Below are 16,481 nucleotides of genomic sequence, written 5' to 3'. Positions count from 1 at the left end.
AAGTATCTCTGATTACTTTTAATGAGAAATTAATGTGTAGAGACCTTAATGTAGATGCCAAAAAAAATTCTTTAAAAACTGAATTCTAAACTTTTATTAAAATTGTTATCTGCAATTAGCTATTTGTCAGTTAACTGCCATAAATGCTTAGAATTGCCTCATATCAAGTAGCAGAAAACAAAAAGCCTGTTTTTTGTTACTACATATTCTAACATTTTCACACAGATCGTAGAGAAAAGCAGATTTTATTAGGTAATTCAAAATTTTTTAGGATGGATTCTAGTAACTTGAAATCACCAAAATTCAATTATTGCATCATTTATTGACAATCATTAAAATACCTACAGCTCACACTTTTTTTTCCTCACAGTATAGTAGTATGATTATATGCAAAGTATGGTTGCGTGATTATAACCATATATATAATTATATATTTTTAATATAATTTTAAAAGTAGGGTTTACTAGCAAATTCCAATCCATCTTTAATCCTTGCTTTAGACTATATTTTGTCAACTACAGATAAAAGTGTATTTATTACTACTATTTTAAATGACCCATTACCATATTCTAATTATTATTAGATCATGGCCACAAGCTAGACGCTGGTACATAAATCCAAATGTCAAAATGAATTTAATCTATTAATCACAAAAGATAGCTATGGACATGTTTTCCACTTGCATGAAAGCTAAAAATGTTTGCTACAGGAGGTCCTTTACTAACATTTTATCAATATTGCAAACATTTTTCTTAAAAGAAAATTTGAAAGAACCTTTACAAAATTAAACTAAATATATTTTAAGGAGGTCACTACTATTTACAACTAAACAGCCGGAAGTCTAATATTTTAGCAAAATTTATATTTAATAAATATATTCTGTAAATGGCTCAACTACAAAAACAAAAATAGCATCTAAATAATCTCATAATATCTTACCTAGCAAGTTTAGTCAATGATAAATTTACTGACTAAGTATCATCCAGGAAAATCTGTGCAAGGGAAGTTGGTATAGAAATGTATGAAATCGGGGCGCCTGGGTGGCGCAGTCATTAAGCATCTGCCTTTGGCTCAGGGCGTGATCCTGGCGTTCTGGGATTGAGCCCCACATCAGGCTCCTCCGCTAGGAGCCTGCTTCTTCCTCTCCCACTCCCCCTGCTTGTGTTCCCTCTCTTGCTGCCTGTCTCTCTCTGTCAAATAAATAAAATCTTTAAAAAAAAAGTATGAAATAAATTCATATATATATATATAGTATGGTTGCTCTTTTGTACTTTGCTTGTGTACTTAAACATACAATCCTAGAAATCACTCCTTATCAATTCACAGAGTTTGCCTCACCCTTTACTATACCTACCTGTATGGTGTGTGGATGCACTACAGTTTAATCACTTTTTTCTGTATTGACATGTAGGTTGTTTCCAGTATTTTGCAATTACAAATAATGCTGCAATGAATAATCTTGTCCATATGTATACTTGTATTGCTGGATCTTCAGGGTAAACTGCCAGAAGTGCAATTGCTGGGTCAAAAAGTAAATGCAGGGCCACCTGGGTGGCTCAGTTGGGTAAGCGGCTGCCTTTGGCTCAGGTCCTGATCCCAGGGTCCTGGGATCCAGCCCTGCCTCAGGCTCCCTGCTCAGCAAGGAGCCTGCTTCTCTCCCCTCCCTCTGCCCCTCTCACCTGCTCAGGCTCTCTCTCTCTCTCTCTCTCTGTCTCTCTCTCAAATAAACAAATAAAATCTTAAAAGAAAAAGTAAATGCAAATGTAGTTTTGTTAGATAAAGTTCCTTCTCTCTTTTCTTTTTCCTTCTCTTGTGTTATATCAATTTACATTCTCACGAGCTAGGCACAGGAATGGGTCACAGACATTTTAGTGATGGGGAAAAAAACTTACTATTAGTCCCTACACAAAGGTAACTCACTTCTTTTATAACAACTTCAAATAATTCACATACCACACAATTCACATATTTAAAGTGTACAATTCAATAGTTAATATATTCACAGCTGTGCAACCATCAAATAACCACTATCAAATTTTAGAACATTTTCATCACACAGTACCTCTAAGAAATTCAATCCATTCACAGGCCCTTTCCTTTTCCCCTCCAATCAACTGCCCATTATCTGCCCAGCCCCAGGCCTCGGTAACCACTAATCTATTTTCTATCTTTAGAGATTTGCCTATTCTGGACATTTCATATAAAGGAATCATATAATAATGTGAACTTTTGTCACAGTTTCTTTCACTTAGCATATTTTCAAAGTTTATCTATTTCAAAGTACATCTAGCATGTATCAGTATATATTTTTTTTATATCGCCAAATAATACTCCATTGTATGGATATACAACGCCTTATACGTTGATCAGGTGACAGACCTCTGGCTTATTTTTTGGCTATTATAAATAATACTGCTATAAATAACTTTTGTACAAGTTTTTGAGTGGACATGTTCCCAGCTCTCATGGGTATATACTTAGGAGTGGAATTGCTAAGTCATATGGTAACTCTCTGATTAACCTTTTGAGGAACTGCCAAGCTGTTTTCCAAAGCAGTTTGCACCATTTTACATTGCCACCAATAACATACTTCATCTCTTAACTTGATTTGTATTATTATAAATTGCCACATCACCTTCTATTGCAGCTCTAATAAGAAGCACAAACAAAAGAATTCTGAATGTGATGACATATAATCAGGGCACTGTTGGGCTCAGATTAGTTAACTTTCCTTGTGGCATGACTGATAGAAATATTAATCAGCAATGCATACACAAAAGAGTGCAGGATATAATGGTTGTGAATTAATGCAGAAAGTCTGTATCATAGAGAATATAATAGTTTCTATTCATTCTAAGTACATATGCTTTTTGATATATTCCACAGATTAAACGTCCCCAAAACATTTCTCTTCACACATACATATAATGCATGCTTAAAGCAAAACCACAGTTAAGGAGGACAATTTTATTTAATTGTTGAATAATTTTGGTCTTTCCAATCACCTGACCTTTGCTCTCACATGCCTGACGAATACATTAACCTTGAAAGAGAGACTATGACTTGCTACCAAAGAAATATAATAAGACAGAGTCAGTGAATATTCAGTTTCCTGTAATCAAAAACAGGTTGCTGTAGTCCTGCTGTCTTGGGAAAGCGTTGTTTGTATTCCTTAACAAACAGACGCCTTTAGCCTCTCACAAGCCAGTCTTGGTAGGAGAGACCATAAAGGTTTAAGGTAGGCCCAAAACGGGAAGTAAGGGTGGGAATTCCCACCTCTTTCTGATCTCAGGAATTTGTGGGGAGAAGAAGGGACTGACTGAAGTGGTCAAATGTATGCCCCAAAGTGCCTCAGATAATAATAAACACTTCTCTTACCTTGCCCTGTTGCTCTGGAAGAAGTCACTTCTTGAGCTGTCCTGCACCAAACTGGGGTACAATCATATCAAAATACTAGTATGCACTGCCATCAACAAAGTATGAAAATACCTCTTTTCTCACAGTTAACGGAATATATGTGGTTGTACTTTAAAATTTCTACCAATCTCAAGTGAAAAGTGGCATCTTGGTGTAAATTTTAACTTGGACTTCTCTTATTGTAAGTGAAAGTGAGTATCTTTTCAAAAAAGGAAACATTTTATAGCTTTTTGTGAAAACTGTCCATTTCTTTTGTTTATTGCATCTCTTTCAATTTGGTCTTTTCACCCTCTATTTTTAAACGTTCTTCATACAGGAGGCATATTAGTCCTTTATCTGTGATAGATAATGCAAATATTTTCTTACAGTTTGTATCTTCTATTGACTTTGTTATTAGTGGGTGTTCTTGTTTTTGCCATACAAAAGTCTTACTTTATATTTTTACAGAGTCAAATTTATGAGCCTTTCCTGTTGTTGCATCTAGATTTGAGTCATAGAAAAAACCTTTCCCTATACTCCGATTACAGAAGAATCATCCATGTTTTCTGTTCATATTTGTAGAGTTTCACTCTTTACATTGAGATCTCTGATCCATTTGCAGTTTATTTTTCTGTACGATACAAAGTATGAATTTAATTTTACCTTTTTTCCAAGTGGTTAACCGTTACTTAAAAAGCCCATTTTATCACTGTGCTCTGAGGTGCCAGATTTATCATGTGCCAAATTATCACATCTTCGCATGTCTCTATCTCATTTTTCCTGTTCTATTACACTGTTCTGTCTGCATGATATTAAACAAAAATCTAACTTGCAAAATGAGACAGACTAGTTGTAGTTTAAGATTTCTTCCATTGTATATCTAACTTAAAAAGAAGCTTATACCACATCTATAGTCAGTCACCATTAAGTGGCCACGCTAAAATTAACTGGTCTAATCACATAAAATTGACAATGATTATTTACACTAGTTACGTAAGCAAACTAAGGATGTGATTTACAAATATTACCTTAAAATTTTTGTCCATCAATTAATAACCACAGAGACAGACACTGACTTTGTATGAAGGCCAAAATAAGGTAATTAAATATATTTCAAGTTTTCTTAATTTTAAGTAGTAACGTTTTATAGCTCCTCCACACCTTTCAATACAAATTTTATGTTATTAACAGGTTTATTATTAGATGTAATAAAAGTCATGTAGAGAGATGGTAGTGAAGACTGTAACAGTATATACACTTCTATATTTCTAAAATATGAATCATACTGATAATTTAATGCATTTCACTTTCTCTCCTGCTATCATGAGCTGCCCTTGTTCTTAGTCAAGCCTATTCCCTCCACCTGTGCATTTGATCTATCCTCCTCTCAGCTCAACCAATTCTTCCTCTTCCTCCAGTAACATCAGTTCTTTTTCTCTCTACTAACTCACTTCCATGATCCTATAAACATGTTATATTAACTCTCAAAAGAGATAAAAGATTAAAAACTACTTCTGACCCACTTACCTCTCCCCATCGTCACACACCCACAGCCTCTTTTCTATCTTTCCCACAAGAGCAAAATGCACTTTAAAGACATTACCTACTAGTATCTCCAACTGGATGTCTAATAGGTATTTAACATGTCTAAAAGTGGATTCCCAATCCTTTTTCTAAAAAAATGAGCTGGGCTACTCACAGAGCAAGGTGAACATGAATGCCAGAGGACTTAGATCTCAGTTAACGGACACTATTCCAATCACTGAACTTTGAACCATGATCTTCTTTGAAAAGGTTTTCCTTGTGTGAAAAATGAACTTTCACCCAAGCATCTTCTTGAATTATCAGAAAAAAATTTCAGCTCAACCAAGATAAAATGAATTTTTCCACACTGAGAAACACCCATGGTCTGTTTGCTCCACTAAAATTACAAACAAAATTCAAGGCAGTGCAGCAGGTTCAGCATCTGCCATTTCTTCCAAGATTAAACCTTTCATTGGGTATTTTGAAGGGTAATGATGGGACTATTGGATTTGAAGATATTCTTGACCTATCACAAAGTGAACTAATGGGAGAACTATACTCGATGGTGGAACATAAACTCGGTTTACTGTAATCTGGTGTGCTCTTCATGAAAATAGAGGGGTTGCATGTTGTTTATAGTCATCTTTTCAGTATAATTTGATGTACACAACATTAAAAGTACTGACACGTGAGAATTTTTGCCTAAATAGTATCTGTGGTCATTTGAAATTATTTGGGTCTTTGCTTAATGACCATGTGACAACTGAAAGCACGAAAGAGACATGATTTTAACACGCCCAATTATATAAAACAATAGCCTTCTATGTCTTTAAAAAATTGATGCTACTAAATATTTCAGAACTGTCTACAGGTTCCACTTAAACCTATTATCTGGGTATTCCATAAATTTAATTTTGAACAATTATTATCAGCATTTGAGTCTCCAACCTTCATTGTAGCATCTTTGAGAATAAACATCTGTAACTGATTTCAGTGGCAACACTTCAAATTAAGTGCAAAGTAAGAGATTTATATTTTACACCTGTTTCAGTACAGCCCATTAATACTCATAAGAATAATACTGGACTTTATTGATGCTATTTTAGAACTGTAGGTATACTTTGACTCTTTCAGATTGAAAAATGTAAGTTCAAAGGTTTTGATTTAGGTCTCGTCTTTAAAGTGAAAAATTAAAGCAACCAGCATATGTTGATTAAAAAAAAAAAATGAACCTACTCCTTTAGCCTTCTCCATTCTCAATTAAGAGTAACACTATTCTTTCTGTTGCATCACTTCTACCTTCAGTATATTTCAAATTTAACCACATGTTCTTAGCCTCCTAACACGTCTGTGCTTTCTACCCTATTCTCTACACAATGACCAGGGTGATCCTCTTATAACATTAAATGAGATGTCATCCCCTCCAATGGCTTTTCAATTCAGTCAGAGTAAAAGTCAAAGCCATGCTGTTGCACTTCCAAATGGCTCCTATTTGTTTCAAATTGAATGAAAAGCAATCTGACTTCTCTTGGTTCGTGTTCTAAAAGTAATATAATGAACAGATCTAAAAGAAAATAATGGAAGCCAGCTTTTTCAATTATTTCTAATTAAACACAAGGCAAAAAAATAGAATCAAAATTATTATTTTTTTAAATTTATTCATTTATTTATGTCATCTCTACACCCAATATGGGGCTCGAACTCATGACCCTGAGATCAAGAGTCGTATGTTCTACCAACTGAACCAGCCAGGTGCCCCAATAGGGATCAGAATTATATTCTCATTAAAGTAACTACATTACTTAAGTAATTTAAGCTACTCATTCTGAGTAGCTCAAAAAATTGCTATTTTTTTTATCTAGCTAAAAGAGAAATTCTTCCACTTAACTAGCTTAATATGAAAACAACACTCACTTTTTTTTTTTTAAAGCAATTCCACTATAGTTACTGTGTTTAAGTTCCTCAGATAAGAGCTCCAATGGATACAGTATGTGCCCTGATACTGGATCTCCTTCTCTCACTGCAGTGAGGCTGAACTGAAAAACCTGCAGTAGTGCCCCTCCCCACCCATCCTAGGTAATGAACATCCTCTCTCCCTTTATGAACTTTTTTTGAACCCAGAACAAGTCCTATCAGTTGGTTCCCTACTTCCTCTCCCATGAACTTGGCCTATTCCCTTATACATAAAACTCAGCAAAAAGCTAAGAATGCCACAGCGGGGAAAGAGGCACATCTGGGCCTTGGCAGACACAGCTCTATCCTCCTCACTCCGTGAACTAGACAGATTGACAAACAGAAGAATGAAAGGAAAGCGGAGTTTTAAAAAGGTTCATACAGTAGCCACAAGTTCCAGGAACTGCAAGAACCCATATTAGTAGACTATGCTTCATCCAGTACCAAAGAATGTCCCTGACAAGTATTTAACCTGGCAACTGAATCTCTACTCTCAATAACTGAAAGGGATGATTTAAATATTCTTTATTTTCCTTTACATTTACAAAAAGGCCTTTTCACACCAGAAAAGGCTAGAAGGTATTCAAAAGAATGTTCCTTAGGGCATATTAGAGTTTAATGAAGTAATCACTATCAATAGTTATAAATTCAAATCAACTTAATCCGTTTTATGCCAAAAACATTTGTTATTCACTAAGTACTTGATACAGCTTTAATTCAATTGGTTGAGTTCATATTCAGATACATTTAATATACATAAATCATTTACTTTGTTTTTTCAAATTTTGCTACTATATGAAAGAAAAAAAGTTTACTAAATTGCTTTTAATATCAAAGCCACTTGAAGCAGAAATCACAACAGTCTATATATCTCATAGCCACATATCAAGTGACTGCAATCAACTATACCCAGGGATAAACAGAGAAACAAGCTAGAAAAAAAGCTTAAATAAAGCTCATGCACTCTTCCTCACAAGAGAGGTGAAAATCATTCCCTGGCTTATTTTCAATATACCAACTGAGTCTCTTGATTTTAACAAGAGACTTTCCAACTTACCTATCTCATTAATCCTAATCAGTTTTTAGCAGGTTAGATTATAGAACCAAACAGACTATACAGCATAGTAAAAGCCAAAAATTGCTCGGTCCTGCTAAAAACGGACAAGCTAAGAAATTACTATAGGTAATAGGAAATAAAAAATTAAAATGTCACATATATACATACACAGAAATCAGAAAAAGATTCCCACACAACCAAACAATCCTATCAACCTTCATCATAATAAATATCCCTGTATTAGAGTGAAGTACAAGAAATATTCATGACTATAACCCTGATAAAGCTAGATATCCGGTAAGCTTTAAGAAACAATAAAACTCATAATACATTTTATAAAGATTTTATTCAAAAATGACTAAAACAAAGTGCTGCTTCTTCAAGAAAATTCAACTGAATATAACTTATACTATCACAAATAGTGACAAATGATATGTAAATCCTCAACTGTCAAATCATTTTCTCTATCAGCTAATTCCAAGAGCTTCTTTACTCCACTTGTATTAAGGGAATAATAACTATCCTGTGAATAGGGAATATCCCTAAAGTTTTATCTGCCCCAAAAGACCTTAGGACCCCCGCTAAGGCCCTGGGCATTTCCCCTAAGCCTGCTCAGTAAACAAAAGCAAAAAGCTAAATGTGAATTTTGAACTTAATTATGTACTTTAGATCCTTCTTTAATGAATAATTACTTTTAAAAATAAGGGACGAAGTTCAACATTTCTTGGTATAAAATGCATGCAAATAACCAATGGATTCTTTTTCAGATGGGAGAAAATAATCTTAAATATCTGATTCAGCAGCTAGATTTTATCTTCCTCTTCATTCTTAGATTAGAGGGAGAAAATTTTTTTCAAGTTTCTTTAATACCAAACGTTTTCCCTTTTCAACTAGTCTAAAAAGTAGGAACTGTATTTTGCATTTGCAGACAGTAGCCATGCTTAAAACAGAGTTATCATTTCAATAGCTTCTAATAAATCAAAACGGCAAAACTTCTACTTGGTCCCTGGAACAGCTTTCCTTAAAAGTTTTATCAGCTTTTATTTCTCGGAAAAAGACATAATAGAAGAGAACAGTAAAAGTACCATATGGAAAAATTCAAACAAGTCATCCACAGATGAGGTAACTGAATATAATATAGAAATGACATATACATCCCATTTCCAAATGTGATTCCACATAAGAATTAAGCCCTCGTACCCTAAGTCATTCACTGTATGTACTGAATTAACTTCCCTCCTAGGCATCTAAAATGATACCAGTTATATATCATTCTTGGGAGAATTGAGAAAATAGTCATCCAAATCATTTCTGGGTTCATCAGTGTAGATGAAGAAGCATGGTCAGGAAAAAATCTATACAAATGATTATCCACCCTGGAATCAAGCATTAAAAATAACACAGTATCCTCAAGATAGTACACTATCTACAGTGACTACATACACAACCGATTAAAAGGCTAAATGGTCTATTATTTGAATATGATTTTTTGATCAACATTATTTCAATAAACTAGTTTATACTAGGTCCTAACCATGTGTCGGGTCTTTTCTTAAAAGGCACAAGAGTGCAGGACGCAATTCCTAGCAACAAAAAGCTTATTAAGAAAATAAGTCTAGCACGCAACACAGAAACACAGAAACAAGAAGCTGCAAGAACAGCCACAAGAGCAAAACCATGATGAAGGCTGAGATGCAGGGTGTAGAAAAGAGAGAAAGTTGGTTAGGTTAAATAAGGATCTTGAGAACAGTAGGCAAATCATGGAGTTTGAAGATTTACTTTTGCTTTTTAGTAGTTTTTAAAAAGACCAAATTCTGAACTGAGTAATTTTTAATGATTTTTATCTACTCTGTTTTTAATACCAAAACGCATTAATATTAGAATGCATTACACCACACTGGTTTTTCCAAAAATTGAGACAATCTCAGGCCAGCTAAAACATCACACAGCACATGCTTGGAAACTTATGTTCTTGAAACAGCATACATGTGAAAAGAAAACCTCATATAAATATTTGTTTGGAGCTAAGATTAGCATAGGGGGAAACTCAAAATATATTTGCTTTCAAGTTAAAGCTAAAAACTAAATGCTTATTTTCCTTGTGCTGGCCTACAGTTGTATGCTTACTGCTGACTGGATCCTTTCCTATCAACACACCCAGCACTTCAAAAGACCTGACCGCTCTGCCAAGATTTCTGCCTTGAAAGAGCCTTTGTTGCTATGGCAATCTCATGTTCTCAGGGAACCAAGTTTAGCAGCACCCTATGATACATACATGAACAATGTTCAAACTCAGCCTATTTCCTCTTCAAGGCATAGGGAATATCCTGTGTCACAGTCATAACAATTTTTACTTGCTGTAATACAAGGTATCAACAGTATCTGCCAATTCATGGAGAACCAGTTACTTCAAAATAAATAGCTGCATCTAAGGAGGAGGACAGAATATTGTGGGTGGGAACGTCCTTTCATATTATAAAGCAGATGTCCTAAAGTATGAAAGCCAATTAAATAAAATCCTGAGTCCAACTCAAATTTGATCAAAGATTTCTCCCTTTTCATATATCTCAAAACACTTTCCTAAAAAATATATAAATAAAAATACAGATGTGATCCCTCGGTTAAGAATGTCCCCTACCCTGAGTGAAGATTTAACACCTTATTTAAACAAACAAAACTAAATTCTGCCTAGAATTAAAGCTTTCCTTAGGAAGAAAGAGTAGAGGCTCTGAAAGGTAGACACTGTAAAGTATACTCTGCCAAAATTTCATAAAGAATATATTTGCTAATAAATGGCACATGTGAAAAATCACAGCCAGAGTTCAAGTATATGTTTCCAGATGTAAAATACTTCTGACCTAAAGGAATTACTTTTTCATCTATACTCAACTTCTACCGCCCCACATTCCCAAACAGAGTAAGCCATGCTTTCTATGCTCAAGTAGCTCTCGGGTTAACAGCAAATACCGTAACAATAAAATCCAAAAATCAAGCACTAAAAAAGTGTGATGAAGTCAATGACCTGCTAAGATTCTGAAAATAACCCCAATTTTAAGAACTATTTGTGTCCCTAGAAAATAAAAGTCAGAGTAAAGAGTATTTAAATGCTGGGGGCACCTGGGTGGCACAGCGGTTAAGCGTCTGCCTTCGGCTCAGGGCGTGATCCTAGCGTTATGGGATCGAGCCCCACATCAGGCTCCTCCGCTATGAGCCTGCTTCTTCCTCTCCCACTCCCCCTGCTCCCCTGCTTGTGTTCCCTCTCTCGCTGGCTGTCTCTATCTCTGTCGAATAAATAAATAAAATCTTTAAAAAAAAAAAAAAGAGTATTTAAAAGCTGAATTTATCTTTTGCAATCGATTTTCATTACAATATCAAAAAATAATTCTACAGGGAGTGAAAAACACTGGCCTTGACACATCGATACAAATTAAATCTGCTTCAAAGAAACATTCACTTTAAGGAAAGTTATAAGATTTTTTTTTCCAATATGCAGACTACGAGCATTTAATTCTTCTTTGTAAACTTTGTCTAAGAGACCAGACAGGCTCATGGAAAATTATTTAAATACACACATATTAATGAATGCAGTTCATTTCCAATTCATTAGGGGTTCTGAATTCCTGAAAGTCAAGTTGTCCATAATATCATTTCAAATAATTGATGGAATTCTAGAGCTGAAAGAGAGGTAAAGATGTCTACAAAGTTCCAAATTTTCTATCAGAAAATAACCTGAGAAATCAAGTAACAAAAATCTCCTTTTTCTTTGCAAACTGAGGTGCAGGTAGGTTACATCATTAACTGGAAGAACTTTCTCCTCTGTGATACTGTGTTTTTGATTTTGGTTTTACAAAATTACATTCTACTTTCTCTCTTCATGTTTCTGGAATCTTTTCCTTGATATGGGTAGAAATGTCAATTGCCTCCAATGCTAATGAAGCTACCCTCTTTCTATAAAGGAAGATGTCTAACGTGTTAAAGGTCAGTTACCTGAAAAATTAAAGTCTACCTAGAACAAAAACGGTTATAACAGACCTTTTATCCCACAAGAATCTGGAATGAAGTTTAAGCCATAGTGTCAAGCATTTTGCAAAGCAGCATTAACAAAGACCAAACCCATCGCACCTCAGATGTGCAAATCCAATCATTTTCACACCTTACAAAATAGTAAAGAGAAACTGGCAGCTAAAATTAACTACTAGATCATGGCTTTCAAAGGTTTTTTTGGGGGGTGTGTGTGTGTGTGTGTGTGTTGGGTTTTGTTGTTGTTGGCTTGTTGTTGTTGTTGTTGTTTTGCTGTTGCTGTAGTATTTTTTACTACAATCCGCTGTTAAATATATTTTATATCACCACCTAGTATATGTAAATGTATGTTTATGTAACAAACTAAAACTTTATAAACACAATCCTATAAGTACATGAGATGCATTCTCACAGCTTGTGTTCTGTTGCATTTATCATGATGTGTGAGATCCACTAAAATGTTTTCTCAACTCACTAACAGGTAATGGCCTGCAATTTGAAAATGATGGAAAGTCTAAGTTAACCATTACTAATACAAAGTCTCAAGAGGAACAGTTTTCGGGCATTCATTCCCCCAAATATTAATAATACATGCGTAATACTATGTATTTGACTACACTGTGCTAGACATTATACTATAAGATCTTGAGACTGCTCATACAAATATAACTAGAGTCTTAACTCTGGTGGTTTTTATTTTAATAATAAGGTTAGATACACAAGGGGGAAAAGACAGATGGGTTAACCCATTTATTCATTAAGTTTTTTCACAGTATTTTTTCTAACATGTCTACAAGAATACCAAAAGGTTTATATTTGTATTAGAATTACTAGTATAGTATAAAAGTCTCTCTTCTTAAATATATGGAACTATACTAACCATATTCAATATATCTTTCTTATCCTTGAAACAGTTAACACAGAACAGGTACTTGCTTACTTAACTAATGGTTTTATATAATCTTAAAGGATAGTTTAAATCTCAAATAATTAGGATAAGACACAATAAAACAGTTTTGGGTTAACAAAAGTAATTTTGGATACAACTACCAAAATACCTCAAATATCGAATCAAATCTCTGGAAACCTAAATTTTGCTCTATGCATTTGTAAGACTTCTGAAATTACTTAAAAATAGAATTTTATTGTAAAAATGAGTCAAACCAAATTCCACAATCCAGTTATTAATAAAAATCCCTATTTTAAAAATCCACATGAGTAGCTAGTAAATTTTAATTTAATCTTTCTTTTCTACAACAAGGGAATATGTCCAACTCAAATTCTTTTGGGGATAAGTCAGAATACAAATAAATTACATATTTAACAAATATATTTCCTAGCTTTACAACTCAGAGATAGTGATTTCATTGATAAAAGAGATTCTGTACCTTACAGCACTATTTACTCTGATAATTCAGATTAACTGTCATTTCAAAAAAACGAACAAGGTTTCCACTATTTATTTTTAAGACCAAAATTAAATGAAACAGATGGCCTGTGAACTTCATCTAATTCAGTATTTGCTTGCACCATCACCAAAATAAGCCCTTTTTAAAAACAATTTTATTAAGTGATAAAGAACACACATTACCATTTCAATAATGTAGACATATGATATCTGAATGTAAATTTTTTTCTCAACAATTAAGTAGACTGAACAGCCAAGTCAAAACAAGAAACTTAAAAGACTGATTAAACGGTCTCCAATTCTTCAATTTACAATGGATTAGACTCTTAGAAGAAAATGGTCTCCTATGTGTGGAAGGTTCTTCTCCTATAAAAACTGGAATCTGGGACGCCTGGGTGGCTCAGTTGGTTAAGCACCTGCCTTCCACACAGGTCATGATCCTGGAATCCCAGGATGAGAATCAAGCCCCACTCAACAGGGAGTCTGCTTCTCCCTCTCCCTCAGCCTTTCCCTCCCCCTTTGTGTTCTCTCTCTTGCTTGCTCACTCTCTCTCAAATAAATAAATAAAATAAAAGTTAGATAAACTTAAACATAAACTCAATAATGTTTATGTTAAAAAAAAAAAAAGCTAACTGCAGTTTTTATGTGAGCTTTTAATATATGTATGAGCACACTACATACAACAATACATGGCCTAATATACTTAGAATGTGGCCACTGCAACTGTGGAAATGAATTTTCTTTCTTAAAAATAATTTAAAGCAAAAATATGTAATGGGGGAAAAGACAGTTTCATCAATAAAGGTGCTGGGAAATCTGGACAGCTACACACAAAAGAATGAAATTGAACCACTTTCTTATATCACACACAAAAATAAATTCAAAACAGATTAAAGACCTAAATTTAAGATCTGAAAACATAAAGTTTTCATAAAACACCTAAAAGCAAATATAGGCAATAACTCTTGGACATTGGCTTTAGTAATATTTTTCTGCATGTCTCCCTAGACAAGGGGAAAAAAACCAAAACTAAACAACTGGGACTACACCACACTAAAAAGCTTTTGCACAGCAACAGAAACCAACAACAAAACAAAAAGATAATCTACTGAATGTGAGAAGATATTCACAAATGTACATCTATAAGGGGTTAATTAAAGTATACAAAGAACTCATACAATACCAGAAAAATAAATAATCCAATTAAATAATGGGCAGAGGACCTAAACTGACATTTTGCCAAAGAAGACATGGCCAACAGACTGATGAAAAGGTGTTTGACATCATTAATTATCAGGGAAATGCAAAACAAAACCACAATGACACATCACCTCACATTAATCAGAACAATTATATCAAAAAGACAAGAAATAACAACTGTCAGCAAAGATGTGGAAAAAGGGAACATTAGTGCACTATTAGTGGGACTGTAGATTGATGCAGCCACTGTGGAAAACAGTGTGAGGATTCCTCAAAAAATTAAAAATAGAAGTACCATACAACCCAGTAATTCCACTTCTGGATATTCGAAGAAAACAAAAACACTAATTCAAAAAAATACATGCACTCCTATATTCACTGCAGCATTATTAACAATAGCCACAATATGGAAGCAACCTGTGTCCATTGATACATGACTGGATGTGATAGAAGGAAAGAAGATGTGATACATGTGCACAATGGAATATTATCCAGCCATAAAAAAGAATGAAATCTTGTCATTTATGACAACCTGGATGGGTGACCTAGAGAGAATTATGCTAAGTAAAATAAGTCAGAGAAAGACAAATATCATATGATTTCACTTTCATGTGGAATCTAAAAAAAACAAAACAAATAAATAATAATCAGAAACAGACTCATAATTACAGAGAACAAACTTGTGGTTGCCAGAGAAATGAGAAGGGTTAGGCAAAATAGGTGAAAAGGAACCAAAAGGTACAAACTTTCAGTTATAAAATAAATAAGTGATGGGGATTAAAAATTACAACATAGGGAATATAGACAGTAATACTGTAATAAATTTGCATGGTGACACTGTAACTATACTTGCTATGGTGAGCATTTAGTACTATATATAACTGCTGAATCATTATATTGTACACTTCAAATATATAATAGTATATGTCAACTATAATTAAAAATTTTAAAACACTAACTTAAATATAAATAAGCAGAACTTCTGTTTCCAGTAAAGACAGATAACATGGAGTTAAAGGGACTGGATTTACATTCTTGCCCGAAAAAAAGCATAAAATGAAGAAAATAAATGTCAGTGCTTTTTCAAGACACTGGACAACAGGCAACAAAGAACATTAATCTCCAGGAGGCAAGATACAAATTATATAAGCCCTACAAATGACCAAATTTACTGACTTGAGGAAGTTTCCAGGCTGAGGTACAGAGAAGGGGAATGAAGATGGAGAATGATGAACTCACTGAGTTGAAATATGGACATGGACCTCACAGAGTGAACAGGACAGAGAATCAAAGTGCAGGACTGAGAGCAAGCAAATTCCTACAGACAGTTCTCCTGGAGTACTAATCAACACATATATGTAAGGAAACTACCGGAAGCCTGAGAAAAAAATAACCCCCCAAAATCAAAGGTAACAGTGCCAGGCCAGTAACAGTGTCAGCTCCTAGCAGCAAGAATGGAAAACTTCATGAATCCTGGGGTGTTGGTAGAACACACAAAAATAAGTTCCTTCAGTAGTAAGGAATAATCAGCCCTAGACTAAGCACTGCTCTGCAGCTATCTAACAAATCTTAGCAAGCAAGACCAGAAAGGACGGACCAAGCTGCTTCAAAGTAATTTAACTACAAACTAAAACAAAGTTCAACAACATTTTTAGTAATACAGAAATATACAACACTATGCGAAGTAAAATTCACAATATCTAGAAACTAATAAAAAATTACTAGCCATACAAAGAGGCAGAAAAGTACAAACCATACAGAGGGGTAGAAATAAAATCAATTAAATCCAACCACAACTGACACAGATGTAAACAATTAACAAATCAGAATATTAAGTTAGTTATTATAAACTATTTCATATGTTCAAAAGTATTAAAGACATGGAAGATATTAAAAAAATACAAATCAGTTTCTAGATATGTA

At 34.1% G+C, this 16,481-nt stretch overlaps 1 protein-coding gene and 1 pseudogene across 4 annotated transcripts in view; one reads left to right on the top strand and one right to left on the bottom strand.

The window, feature by feature from the left end:
- Window positions 1–16,481, bottom strand: part of TCF12 (transcription factor 12) — a 374,787-nt gene that overhangs the window by 301,362 nt on the left and 56,944 nt on the right. The gene's annotated exons all lie outside the window — the stretch shown is intronic.
- On the top strand, window positions 5,110–5,512 carry LOC113269669 (proteasome maturation protein-like; annotated as a pseudogene).

Source organism: Ursus arctos, unplaced genomic scaffold (assembly GCF_023065955.2).
Source record: "Ursus arctos isolate Adak ecotype North America unplaced genomic scaffold, UrsArc2.0 scaffold_36, whole genome shotgun sequence".
Taxonomy (NCBI): domain Eukaryota; kingdom Metazoa; phylum Chordata; class Mammalia; order Carnivora; family Ursidae; genus Ursus; species Ursus arctos.
Note: the sequence above shows the minus strand (reverse complement) of the source record. Positions and strands in the feature narration are given on the sequence as shown.